The sequence below is a fragment of the Lithobates pipiens genome, unplaced genomic scaffold (genome assembly GCF_037356315.1).
Source record: "Lithobates pipiens isolate NorthernLeopardFrog02 unplaced genomic scaffold, aLitPip1_a1.2 Scaffold_8, whole genome shotgun sequence".
NCBI lineage: Eukaryota > Metazoa > Chordata > Amphibia > Anura > Ranidae > Lithobates > Lithobates pipiens.
Window position 1 is genome coordinate 360,729,219 of NW_027507903.1, and position 14,645 is coordinate 360,743,863.

The following is a 14,645-nucleotide window of genomic DNA, read 5'->3' on the forward strand; positions in this document are numbered from 1 at the left end:
ACCAAGGTGGAACCTAAGATAGTGAATTAATAAAATGAAAAAGAGGGGGATATAGGAGAAAATGCCCCATGGATGTGAAAAGGATAAAGTAGAGTGATAGAGATATTAGTGAAATCCAGTAAAGGTAAGGGCAAGAAATCAAGATGATTACCCGTAAAGGAATATATATTGGTATCTCTAGGGCCCGGAGGGGGTAGCAGGGGTGTCGTGCGGTTCTTCCGCAGGTCGGGCTGGGCGCTGCACAGTTTATGCGTAACAATTTTGCTCGCGGCCTGTGCGCGTTGGGTGCCGACGCGCGCGCACTGTAGAGCCCCTGACCCCGTGACGCTATGCGCCGGCGACTTGGCGCTGGAGTCATTTAGCGGGGTTGGGGGGTATTTATAGCGTGTTTTCCGCTACCCTGTATGCCGAATTTACCCGGTGAACATTGGGGGTGCCGTGACCGGTAAGTTAGTATATCTTGGACTGAGCGCTACCTCACATCAAGTATTGTTTTATAGATTGATAGATTACCCTTTGAATATTTACACAGATGACTCTCCAAATATAAAGTACTTTGATGCTGCGAATGTTCTCCTATTTTGTACACTGTCCACATTCAGCTGGGCTGACTTGCTTATCTATCGATGGGTGGACACCCCTGCTACCCCCTCCGGGCCCTAGAGATACCAATATATATTCCTTTACGGGTAATCGTCTTGATTTCTTGCCCTTACCTTTACTGGATTTCACTAATATCTCTATCACTCTACTTTATCCTTTTCACATCCATGGGGCATTTTCTCCTATATCCCCCTCTTTTTCATTTTATTAATTCACTATCTTAGGTTCCACCTTGGTTCACTTATACACTGATCATTATGGGGTCGTTTCTTTTTCTTTTGGTACGTGTTCACGCACACTCCACTGTTATATCACTTTTCACTCTTGGGTAGCCTCACTAATGTGGTTTGACCCATTGTGCACACTAATCTGTACCCTTAAATAGCCATAACCACGCGTTTTCTATTTCATGAGCACATCCACTTCCTCCCAACCACATTGGTTTATCTTTGATGGTTGAGATGATTTCTACACTAATTGTCACCCCTAAATGTTTTGAGGCCAGATTACAAACCAATAAGTACCAACAGAAATATCTCTACACAGATTTCGGCTATTACTGGGATTAATACCTCCCCCAGCCGCCGGGGGAGACTTCCCTCGGTCACCTCAACTATCTTGGGGACTTGGGCGCGATGGTAAGACCTTGAATATAATTTCAAACAAATGTCCCCCCTCTTTTTCGATTGTACCTTACTATGTTGTCGTATATTTAATTGTGATTTTTATCTATACATGTATTTTAGATGTTGGTATTTCCTGAGGAAGCTGAAAAAGCCAAACTAGTCGAAATACTTCCCCTTCTATACCAGCCCCTGATTATTTGTAAAGATTTTATGTTCAAATAAATTGACTTATTATTTTTATAGAACTGTTTTCTCAATGTCTTTATTATCTGTATATGTGCACCGTAATAGTCCCTTGGCTTTCTCTCTTTGTTGATATTTCTGGTTGGGGACCAGATTTTCCAAAAAATTTACTTCATAGGCCAAGTGGATGTCCAGTGGCTGGGATTTTACCTGGCCTCACACCCAACTCCCTCACTGGCCATTTTCCTGGTGCACGGTTTTACATCAAGATTTCACACCGGCCTCATCATGTTACCCCACTTGACCCACGAGTGCAGGAATCTCCTTTCAGCTGCCACCACTGAGCAGCTATAGATACTATGTTGCAGTCCGAACTGGATTGAGGGTTCCTCATCAGCCCCTTTGCTCAGTCAACTTTCACTACTTGGAGAGTCAGCCCTATTGGTCTTGTCAAGGGCACGTTTTCAAATAAACTTTGGTTGGTGTACGACTTGTCCGTTTCTCAGTATGACTTGTCCGTTTCTCATTGTTCTCAAATCCCAAGTTTGAACTTCCTATTTCCTTCTGAGGAGTTTTACCATAAATATCCATCAGTGGACCTAGCTATTCAAGCCATTATAAGCATAGACACAGGCACATGGCTGTCCAGAGGCGGACTACACCCCGACAAATTGGCCCAGATCAGGTCAATTATTCATGCCACCAAGAGACAGCTACAATCCCTGTTAGGGCTGCTCAATTTTGCCATGAGGATTGTCCCAAGGGGTGGTTCATTTCCCTCCTCTTGGTTTTTCTGTCTCAAGTACAAAACCTCAATCAAATCCTCAGGCTGCACCCAGCAGCAATAGCAGATTTGACAATGTGGGATGAGTTCCTTGCTAACTGGAATGGCATATCTATGTTTATTCCATTAGCGTCAGTCTTGTTTCCTCATGTGGTCACAGACGCCGCAGCCTCCACAGGCTTCACTGCAATTTTTTGCCATCACTGGTTTGCAGATCAGTGGTCAGAAGAGATCCTCCTGATCCTTGGGTTTAGCCAGTCATCTTCAATCCTGGAACTCTATCGTATTGTCGCAGCAGTTCAGGTCTGGGGCCATACCTGGACAGGGCAAACGGTGGTCTTTGCCACAAACATCCAGGCTACAGCCGAGATAGTAAACAAATACAGATCAATAACAATAGCCACCATGTCCTTCATACGCAGGCTGGTGCAGTTGTCCCTGCAGCATCAATTCAATGTGCACTGCACTTATATCCTGTGCAAGTGTCATATCACAGCAGACACACTGTCCCGCTTTAACTATACTGTGTTAATTTTGAAGGAACCTGGAACCGACAAAACCACTTATTCTATCCCATCTTGGGCGCAGCTGCTGATGGGTAAAAGGGACACCTTCACAATGCGACCCATCTCGTTAACCAGTCATTGCTCCGCAAAACACTGTGTCACTTCCTGGTTCTCACACACCGATCACATGGTCGCTGCTTGGAGCTGCCCAGTGTCTTCACTCTCACAGGTAACCCAGCCTACAGATTTTTGGCTCCCTGCAGACCACTGTCCCGCCTGGCCAGCCTCTACAGAATAGGACCCATTTCCTAGGTCTGATATCATGGGTCACAAGATCATTCCATGGACCTACCCACCTCCATTCTACACACACCTGCATCCTGATTTAAATGCTGTGGGAAATCCTGTTCCCACACAATTGCAGTCTTCTAGCACTTCTATTGCAACACAGGACAGCACTCTGCTAGGAGGATCGCAGAATTCCCAAAAAGACAGCCTGCAGCCCATACTGATGTGTATGGGCTGCAGCCTTACAGCAAATTCAAACGCATGTCAGCAATATGGATGATTCAATTCGCTCTATTTCTTTTATACCCACTGACACTGTCGAGCTTGTATTATATCAGTCTATTGGATCATTCCTTCTGGGTCCATCTTTCTGTGTCATTGATATCTCTGTATGTACAGATGACAGACAAACAACAAACCAACCATTCATTCAACGATATGTAGGTAGGTGTCATTCAGATCCCCCCATATTTTACCAGTCTTTCAACTTATTCCATTTTGCAGTAGGTACTCTCACAGGTTTAAACCCTTATGCCCATTTTTGCAGGCATGCATCTGTGCATTTTGAGACTCACAGGTGCATTTTTCCAGTTTTGTCACCACTGAATATATACTAGTGACTCCCATCATGTGGAATATATGTATTCTCTTTGTGTATGGATTTGTATATATGAAGTTTGAATTTTAAACTTTAACCACCTCAATACTGGGCACTTACACCCCCTTCCTTCCCAGACCAATTTTCAGCTTTCAGTACTCTCACAATTTGAATGACAATTACTCAGACATGCTACACTGTACCCAAAATACATTTTTATCAATTTGCTCACACAAATAGAGCTTTCTTTTGGTGGTATTTATTCACCACTTCATTTATTTTTAATTTTTTTGTAATATAAGTGAAAATGAGCAAATATTTTGAATTTTTTTTTCTACTTTCTGTTTTAAAAGAAAACAAAAAAATCTATTTTTTTCAAAAATTTTGGTCAAAATGTTTTCTGCTATATGTCTTTGGTAAAAAAAAATATCCTGATAAGTGTATTATCATTGGTTTGTGTCTACAAACTAAGCTATGCATTAATGAAAATGTATCAATCCTAATGCTCTGATGGCCTATTTAATTTCCTGAGGCCCTAAAATGTCAGGACAGTACAACTACCCCCCAAATGACCTCTTTTTGGAAAGAAGACAGTCTGAGGTATTTAGTAACAGGAATAGTGAATTTTTTGAAGTTGCAATTTTTTTCCCACAATGCTTTGGTAAATTAAGAAAAAAAAAAAAAAAAAAAATATATATATATATATATATATATATATATATATATACTTTTTTTTTTTCTTCACTAAATTGTCATATTTACAAGTTATTTCTCACACATGGTGCAGGAGTAATTGCAATTACACCTCAAAATACATTCTGCTATTCATCCTGAGTATGACAATACCCCATGTGTGAGACTTTTCCACAGCCTGGCCACATACAGAGGCCCAACGTCCATGTAGCACCATCAGGCATTCTAAAGACAATAATTACTCATTACATGAGTACCCATCACATTTTTGAAGGCCCTGGAGCACCATGACAATGGAATTACCCACAAAATAGCCCCATTTTGGAAAGAAAACACTCCAATGTATATTCTATAAGGCATAATGAGTATTTTTAACATGTCATTTCTTTCCACAGGTTTTTGTAACATGTGGAAAGAAAATGAAAACCTATTTTTTTCTCACAAAGTTGTCAATTTAGAAGATCTTTCTAACACATAGTATGTACATAGCCAAAATGACACCCCAAAATACGTTTTGCTACGTGTCCCGAGTATGGCGATACCCCATGTGTGAGCCTTTTCTACAGCCTGGCCACATACAGAGGCCCAACATCCATGTAGCACCATCAGGCGTTCTAAAGACATAAATTACTGTCAGAAACCATGAATCAGACCGAGACAGAAGTACAATTAAATCCCACTTGTTTATTAAATAAAAATAAAAAGGTGGATAAAAAAAGTATAGTCAAAGCATAGCCAGAGTCCTGAACTGGATTGAGCAGTCAGCCAGGCCAGAGTTCAATAACCAGATCGGGTAATCAGTCAAGCCTGAAGTCAGGGATCCAAGTAGAGCAACAGCAAACAGGATAAGGAGCCAGAAGGGATGTCAGCAAGCCAGTCTTTAAACAGAACCGCAGGGGATGGTTTCTTGTGATGTGACCAAAGCAAAGGCAGAGGTGAAGTGAGCTAGACAGCTTTAAGTAGGCAGGTCAGACGAGCATGATCAGGAACAGCTGGTAACTGTGGAAAGAGATGAGAGCTGGCAATTAGCTGACAGCTGAGCAGCCAGCCCAGAGAAGGAAGGGCTAAGCCAGCCCTGACAATTACACATTTCTTTTCCTGAGTACCTATCACATTGTTGAAGACCCTGGAGCACCAGGACAATTGAATTAACCACAAAATGACTCCATTTTGGAAAGAAAACACCCCAATGTATATTCTATTTGGCATAATGAGTCTTTTGAACATGTAATTTCTTTCCACAAATTTTTGGAAAATGTGGAAAGAAAATGAAAACCTATTTTTTTTCTCACAAAGTTGTCAATTTAGAAGATCTTTCTAACACATAGTATGTACATATCCAAAATTACACCCCAAAATACATTCTGCTACTCGTCCTGAGTATGACAATACCCCATGTGTGAGACTTTTCCACTACTTGGCCACATACATGGCCCAACATGCAAGTAGTACCTTCAGGCTTCTAACACATAGCATGTGCACACCAAGAATTACCCCCAAAATACATTCTGCTGAGAAAAGGGTAAAAAAGGCTCCCCTGTGCTTTTAGCAGGCAGGAATACCGTTCCAGAGCAGTCAAAGCATTTGTCCAGACAGCCAAAGGAAATGTCCAGGAATTGTCCAGGCAGCAAACAGATATGGAGAAGTATGAACATGGTTCAGTACAGTCCAAGGTTTAGCAGGCAGTTCAAGTGGCAGGCAGAGGCATGGCCAGTTCAGGTGGCAGGCAGAGGCATGGCCAGTTCAGCTGGCAGGCAAAGGCATGGGCAGTTTAGGTGGCAGCAGGCAGCACTATAACATTTGACCTTGGACAGGTAAGACCTGAGGACAGGGGTAGAGGCTTCTTCCCACCCAAATCTCTATGAAGCCTCAGAGTCTCCAGACCCTAATCCGAGAAAACTAAAAAACCCAGAGAAAAACGTTTTCTCCACTCAGAAATTCTTTTATGGATCCCCTCACATATGTGAGACTCCTGCGCTGTACAGTGGCAGGGCAAATGGTCAGTTCAGGAGGCAGACAAAAAGCATGGTCATTTAACAGGGTCAATTCATGTTGACGGCAGAAAGATGTTTGGCAGAGGCATAGTCGTTAACAGACTGGGTTATTTACAGAAATGGCAGATAGTGGAAGCTGGAAAAAACAATCATCTTCACTACTGTTAGTGTAGCGAAGCATGATAGCTCTGATAGCACTCTCCAATACAGAGGCCTGGCTGGGAGGGAAATTGGGAACAGTAGTATTGGGCGTCATGGCAAATTCCACTTGAACACACAAGACATTTTTTTGGGGGTTTGAGACCTGTTTGGGTAAGAGGGAGGATTTTGGGAAAGTGCCTTTCATGGAGTCTGACTAAGGCATCAGAGTGAATTAGATGAGGGGCTTGGCCATGGGGATAGAGAAGGGCTGTGATAATGTTTCTTGGAATTTCAGATAGGTTAGGGAACTTTGGGTGCACTTAGAAAAAATAATATATGAATTGAACAGGGCTAGTTGTATCAAATAATTTGCAACTTTCTTGTACCAAAACAGTGATTTCCTGGTGCCAAGTAGGGTTGCATAATATGGTCGTTCATATCCACCACCCCCCCCATGTATAGGTTATACTCATGCATGCATTTTGGCTTCTGGATGGGGCCTTTTCTTCTCTGCAGTTCCACCAAGGTGTCATCATGCATTGTGGAAAGGATGCACAGAGAATAATAAAATAAAGGCCTTGTTACATCGATTAATTAGATGAATTGTTGAAATGTACCATCATCCAAAATTATACGGAATATAGGTCGGGAGGCCTGGTTCCCATATCAGGCTTACCGAAGACAAGAGTGAGCTAGCGGACCAATAAAGATACATATAAAGATATATGTCTGATGATGGTGGCCGGCTGATGTGTCAGCTGTTGACGGGCCAATGTGCCAGCTGTTGGCAGGCAGATGTGCCAGCTGTTGGCAGGCAGATGTGGCAGTTGTTGACGAGCAGATGTTCACGGTATGGCAGGTGTTTTCACTGTTTTTGAGACACTGTTTTGGGGACACTGTATTTTGGGGACACTGTGTGTTTTGGGGACACTAGCTGGGTGATCAGTGAGTTAAAAGCAGACAAACAGCTAAAAACTCACTGATCTCCCGGCTCCAGCACAGATTGTCTCTTTCTCTCCTCACTGACAGGCTCTGCGTGAGGAAAGGAAGAGATGAGAGTAGTTACACCGCTCTCTATTTACATTAAATTAAAACTGTGATTGGCCACAGTCATCATATGATCAGGAGGGCCAATCACATGGCCCTCCTGTCTTGTATAACTCTCTGGGGGGTACAGGCAGGTGATACGGAATGGAAGTAATGCTTAAATTGAAGATAATAGAGAAAAAACTTTTTGGGTATGTCAAATTTGTTTTGTATATCTTGAAAGGAGAGTAGCATGCGGGTCACAGGATGCACTGGCGGAGCTGAAAAATGCCTGCCCGAGTCCATCGATACATATTAACATAGGAAATCTGTCTGGCATATCCGGGTTAAAAGTAATGTTTAAGAGAGGTGGGCATGGAGAAGAGAGAGAGAACCTCTTGTTACATTTTTTCCAAATGGAAAGAGTAAATAGCATTGGTCCTAGGCATATATGTCTGAGCTGAGATATGGAAGAGGTCAAGTCGGTCCAGAGCATTGAACAAGGATGTACAGGGCTAGTAACGCTCATTTCCAATTCCGACCATCTACTTGTTGCAAAGCGCAATGACCATGAGATGGTCGCTGTGAAATGGGTAGCATAATAGTATTTAATAATAGCGGGTGCTCCCAACCCTCCCTGGGAGCGGGGAGCGAATACCACCATGCTAGCAATCCTGTGCACTTTGTTACCTCAAATAAATTTAGTGAAAGCCCGTTGGATATTTCAAAGTTGTAAATACAAAAAAAGAGAAAACACTGCGCTACTATAATACAACAAGCAGCTAGCACTCAAACAAAGTTACAATAAATGTGAAACAAAAAAGTGTAGCGCTAAAAAAATGAGTGTTCACAATCTAGATACAATTTGTATGCAAATGTAAACAACCTGTGTTGAATCACAAAGGAGAATCACACTTGTTCTAAAATCAGTGTGGACAACACTATATGTAATGTATAGTCCCCAGTGGAGTATACATGCGACTTATAAGTGAAAAATGTGATATCAATAAAGTGACGTGGCATAAATCCAAAAATTTGGACAATTAATAGTGTATCAGTCTATACAAGAGTCCTCATTTAATATTTAGGCAAAGTCAACCAATTTTCTCATGGAGATCCAGGATTAAGACTGCGGGAAAACCAACAACAAAGATCTGCTTGTCTCTGGTGATATCTGTCGACACAACACTCAATAGAAATAGGTTGGATATCCTTACTGGAAATTTTGGACCCACCTGTCATACGACAGTGGGTCTAGAATGCGTGCAGTCCCAAAGGGATTGTGCTCCAGCTCTTAGTGGAATGGGTCCCAGCATACAATCCTCCCATAGACGTCCTCACTCTCAGGTAAAGGTAAACGATCCAGGTGGTCACCGGCCGATGTTTTCCACAGTCCAAGATGGTGATATTTCCAAAACCAGAGGTATCAAAACTTTAGTTTTGGATAAGAGCTCAAAAGGATAGCATGTAAACCGAAAAAAGAAAAAAGAAGGTGGCTCCGGATAGCGTAGGTCAAAATAAACCAGTTGGTTTTATTAAAATATACGCATTTGACAGAAATAAAATGCTTGTGACATTGGGAGCGCAATTGGCAATGTTTCAAAAAGATACAAGAATTTTGGAAGTATAGCCATCTTGAGGACATTTATCCTGCCCAGAAGAGATAGAGGACAATCCACCCACCTACGGAATAAGCCATGTGTTTCCAAAATTAAGGAGGGGAAGTTAGCTTTGTACAAGGTGTGATAAGATGCCGTCAGATGTATACCTAAATATTTAAGGGACACAGAGCACCAATGGTAGGGGAAGTTATTTTGTAGGGTGGTAATAAGCGTGAGGGGAATGTGGATAGGGAGAGCTTCCGTCTTTACCGTATTAACTTTATAACCCGAGAGTTTACCGAATATATATAATAAAGCGTGGAGGTTGGGGAGTGAAATATGTGGTTTTGTTAAAGTGAGCAGTATATCGTCTGCGAAAAGATAAAATTTGTACTCTATCTGTCTCAAAGAGACACCACTTATATCTGGGTGTATATCTGGGTGCCCTCGGATTGCCGCAGCTAGGGGTTCAAGGCATAATATAAACAATAAGGGGGAAAGGGACACCCTTGTCTGGTGCCATTGCTATGTGTAAAGGGTGGGGATACAAAAGATGCCAATTGTACGTGGGAGGTGGGGTGGGAATATAAGGCCTGGAACGCAAACATAAAGGAACCTGAGAATTCAAAGCATGTAAGTGTGGCAAACATGTATGCCAGCTGAGTCTATCGAACGCTGGCCATACATGTTTGCACTGTGCATCTAAGCAGGATGTTTTGTCGAGTAAATCTATCAGATCAATGGTGCGTCTGGTGTTGTCACCTGCCCGTCTACCTGAGACAAAACCTACCTGATCACTATGAATGAGGTTAGGTATTATAGAGGAAAGTTTGTTAGCTAAGATTGTTGTAAATATTTTATAATCTGAATTGAGTAGGGCTATGGGCCTGTAGTTATCTGGTAGTGATAGGGGTTTGCCAGGTTTCGGGAGAACTGTAATATGAGCATATAAAAATTGAGGGTGAGGCATAATACCCTTCTGCAGGGAAGAAAAAAAGGTCTAATAAATACAGACTTAAAATTGGGAGAAAGGTTTTATAATAAAGATAGGGTAAACCATCCGGTCCTGGGGACTTATGCGAGGGCAGTTCTTTAACGACTTCAGCTAGTTCTTCTGGCGTGATGGCAGCGTTAAGGGCAGCTACTTGATGGTGACATTTTGGGCAATTTTAAAGGATCGCAAAAGGAGTTAGATTCTTCCTGGGAAAATAGGTGTTTGGGATCTGTGTCTAGGCAGTTAAACAGCTTATTATAAAATGTTCCAAAGACTTTGGACATTGTTAGTGGGCAGTGAGTTGGGGTTCCATCCACCTGGATGAGCAATTCGGGATAAGAATGAAACAGGTGTGGTTTGAGCTTATTCACTAGCATCCTATGAGGCTTGTTAGCAAATTCATAGAATTTCTGTTTCGCCCAGAGTAAGGACTTGGTGCATTTGTTCATATTGATAGATTTCAACCGTTCACGCAAAGAGGTGACTGTGTGCAGACGAGCCACCATAGGGGAGGCCAAAAGCAAACCTTCTGCTCTTTGTAGCTGTGAGAGAATAACGAGTCTCTGAGCTGTCGAATCCCTCTTTAAGCGGGAGCCGGCCGAAATACATAGGCCTCTGAAGTATGCCTTATGAGCCTCCCATAGGGTGGACACATCTGCCACAGATTTGTCATTCAGGTGGTGGAATTTGGTTAAATTTTGAGACAATTGAGTTTCAATGATAGGGTTATGTAGGAGAAAGCCATTAAGTCTCCAATGGCAGGTTCTAGGCGTAGATGAGGAAAGTGTGAGATCAAGTTGGACAGAAGCATGGTCTGACCAAGTTATAGGATTTAATTCTGAGGTTACAGAGGATGTTAGTAAAGGGGCCGTGACAAGGAGATAGTTCAATCTGGAGTACATTTTATGTGGGGGGGGGAGAAAGAAAATTGTTTGTGCATGGGGTGTTTGATTCTCCAGATATCCAATAAATTATGAGATCTAATGAGTCTACGGAATGAGGTAGATTGACGTTCTATTTTAGCAGAAGGGGTGGAAGAGAATAGAGTGCGTCTGTCTCTTCTGGGGGACAAGGTCATATTGAAATCAACCCCAACAATCATAAAGGGCTGAGCATATTTGTTGAGATGCCCAAGTACTTCAGTGAGAAATTGGATTTGACCTGAGTTGGGGACATAAACATTGATCAGGGTGAAAGAGCGTGAGAGATAATCGCAGTCCAGGAGAATGTATCTACCCCGAGGGTCTGTGATGAGGATTTTATCCTTAAGGGGCAAGATTTCTTAATCAATATGGCAACCCCTGCTTTGCCTGAGGGGTCAGATGCCATAAATGAGACTGGAAAGTGTTTAGCAGCAAATTTAAGAAATCCCCCCAAGCGGAAATGTCTCTCCTGGACTAGGACTACGTCTGCAGCTGACCAAGCTAACCAGCGCTTATGAATAGAGTTCAAACCCTTTACATTATAGGTAAGAACCCATAGAGCCATCACTATGAAGTGTGGTTAAGCTTCATAGTGATGTGGTTAAGCTATAGTAACCATAAAAAGAAAGCAATATCCATCAATACATGACACAGTACAGACAAAATGAGCAAAGAATTCCATGGTGTATCCTGTGGAAAGAAGGCATGCAATAGTACTTAACATTAGTGAGACATGTCGATGTAAAAAGATGTAAATAAGGCAAACAAAAAGTGGAAAATAGGTCAAAAAAGGACCTATAAAAACAACAAAAACAAAATAAAAACAGTGAAATATAGTCTAGGGGGTAAAAACCACCCAGGAGTCCATAGCCATGGCCGTGTATCAAAAAGGGGCACACAAGGGGCTCCAGCTCATCTGGAGTGATCCACGCCATCTTCTGACAAAATTTAAAAGCAGCAGAAAAGTAGAACCATAGTCAGCAAAAAAGACATCCCATGTGCATGGGTGTAAACTCCCCAGATTAGGGGAAACTTGGTGGAACAAGGGCCAAAGCCAGATTGATCAAGCTACAGGAGATACATCTCTCAAGGTGGGAGCTTGGGGAAGAGGTGTCGCTGGGGTGTAGAGAAGGCTTTCTGTGGTTTCTGACGAGCAGGGGTCCAAATTCGGCCTGGAATGGATGTGGGTTTAGGCGTTGTCAGGAGTGGTGTGAGAGATTCATACGGCAGCGGTGGAAGGCCAAGATTGCGTATGAACGCCTCACTCTCCTGAAGATCTCTCATGGAGTATTGGACACCATCCTTCGAGGCAGAAAAGCGGAAGGGGAATCCCCAGCGTTATGGGGATGGGGATTTTGCAGGTGCATGGTCACTGGGTGAATGCTGCAACGTTTATCAAGGGTTATAGGAAACAAGTCGCTAAAGATTTGTATTTTAGCCCCCTTGAATTCCAGTCGAGATTTATTATGGGTGGCCATGACCAAGGCTTCTTTGCTATCGTAATAATGGAAGCATACTATAATATCCCTGGGGTTTGCTCCTGCAGGGGGTTTAGGAGCCAGTGACCTGTGTGCTCTATCTAGTCTCCAGTCTATATCCGGAATCAGAGGGGCCATGATGTTAAAGAGGCTTTTTAGGTATGGTCAGATCTCTCTGTCACCTGTGGCTTCAGGGACTCCTCTAATACGCAGATTTTGACAACGTTCCCTGTTCTCCAAATCTTCTTGTTGGGACTGGAACTGGGAGATAGATTGTTTTAAACCAGCGTTGTCTTCTTCTAAAACATGAAGGTATTGTATCAAGTCATCAAATTTAGTTTCTAAGACATCGGTGCGTTCACCTATTTGAGCGATCTCCCCCCTCAGTTCGTGTGCAAGCTTCCCCATCTCCTTAGAGACATTGCTGGTCAAATCTTGCAAGAGAGCTTGTAGCTTATCGTCCAGTATGTCTACCATTACAGGGGCTGACATTTCTGCTGATGGGTTTGTCATAAAGATCTGAGGCATGTCCCTTACCTCTCCCTGAGTGCCTGCAAGTGCTGCCGTGGTACTGGAAAAGCTTGGGGTGAGGATTTAGGCCTGCTTAGGAAGTGGTCTAGTGTCTGTGTAGACTGCAGCTCTGGAGCGTGGGGTTGAGCAGGGTGCTTTAGTACGTATTTCGCCATGAGGTGCCTGGAATAGGTAGTGGTCAGTTGTTACGTCTCCCGTGGTTGATGTAACGGTTGTTCACCGTGCAGGAGCAATGGAAGGCGACAGGGAGCAGGGTGGAGGGGTTACATGGTCTCCATCATAGGGTGCCCCGCACATGTCCCCTGTAGAGGCATCTGCAATGTATAGAACACGGGGGGGGGGGTGGTTCTGGAAAGAAGGCCTACTATTTATGAGGATGCCTTGGCAGACCAGCAGGAGGGGGTCTGTTAGTAAGCTGGCCAGCGTCTGTAGGGTTGCGGACTGGAACAGGCCTGAACTCTGGGAGTAGTAAGATGACCGCCAAGTAGGCCAAAGCCATGGCCTGTCCCCAGATGCCCGCCGAGTGTAGGGGCCAGAACACAGCTATTTTTCTGGGAGACAACAGCCCACAGCTGCTGCGGATGAGCTCTGTTCCCACCAGGTACTGTCCGCACACGGAATCTGGGGCAGGAGGGGTAGGGAGACAATCAGTGGGCCCGAGGTGTAGCAAGATGGCCGCCATGGCTCACCTGCATTCTCAGAGCTCTAATCCCTCTCCAGCGCTCATCCAATGGCCTGTGTGCCATCTTCCCTGATTGAGGTAGCCGCTGGAGGTGCACTTAGAGGAGGCCGACCCTTCCCGCTGGTCACCGCACAGGAACGCAGAGGTTGTGGAGGTCGTGTAGGACGCAAGATGGCGGCGGCATGTCTGTGGATGGAGCTGGCCGCGAACCTGATAGCAAAGTGAAGAGCCGTCCCAGACACCCAATATAGGTATCTATCTGCTCCGGGTGTGCCTGGTAGTATGTATGGGTGTCTTGGAGGCCTCTTAGGAAAGCCTCGGCTTCGGATGGCTAAGGATTTTGGAAGGCTCAGCAAAGCTCCACAACAAAGCGTCCTTCCTCCCTTGCTTCTGGCCACGCCCCCGAGATCCAATGATTAAATATAGTCCTTTGAGCTATGAGGAGAGTCAGTAGAGTCCATTGAAGGTTTTTACGAGGTATTGGCTTGGAGGTGGCTGCTGTTGTACTGATTTTTGGTGGAAATCCAAATAGCAAAAGCATAGGGTCTTTCTCCAGAGTGAAATCAGTTACTTTTTGGATAAAGGTAAGGATTGTGGACCAGAAGGTATCTATCCATGGACAGAGCCATAAGCGGTAGATTAAAGAGGGTTTATGAAGGGAGCATCATGGGCATAAGGTCCCTGAAGTGGAGGGGTGTCTCAGATAGAAAGGGTAGTAAGACCTGTGCATTAGCTTGAATTGAGTTTCCTTCCAAGATTCGTTTGGCATAATGCTTCTTACAATCTTATATCCTACTATGATATTGTGTATGTTGACTTGGCCCGGTAAGTCTACTGACCAGGATGTGATGGAGGTATTATGTATGGATTTAGTGAACTTCCTGTTGAGAGGGTGGTAAATATCTGATATGGAGTAGCTCTGTTCTGCTATTAGCTTGTCTATGAATGATTGTTGGAACCTGATGCTTTTCTTCGGACAAGTTTTGGCAATGAA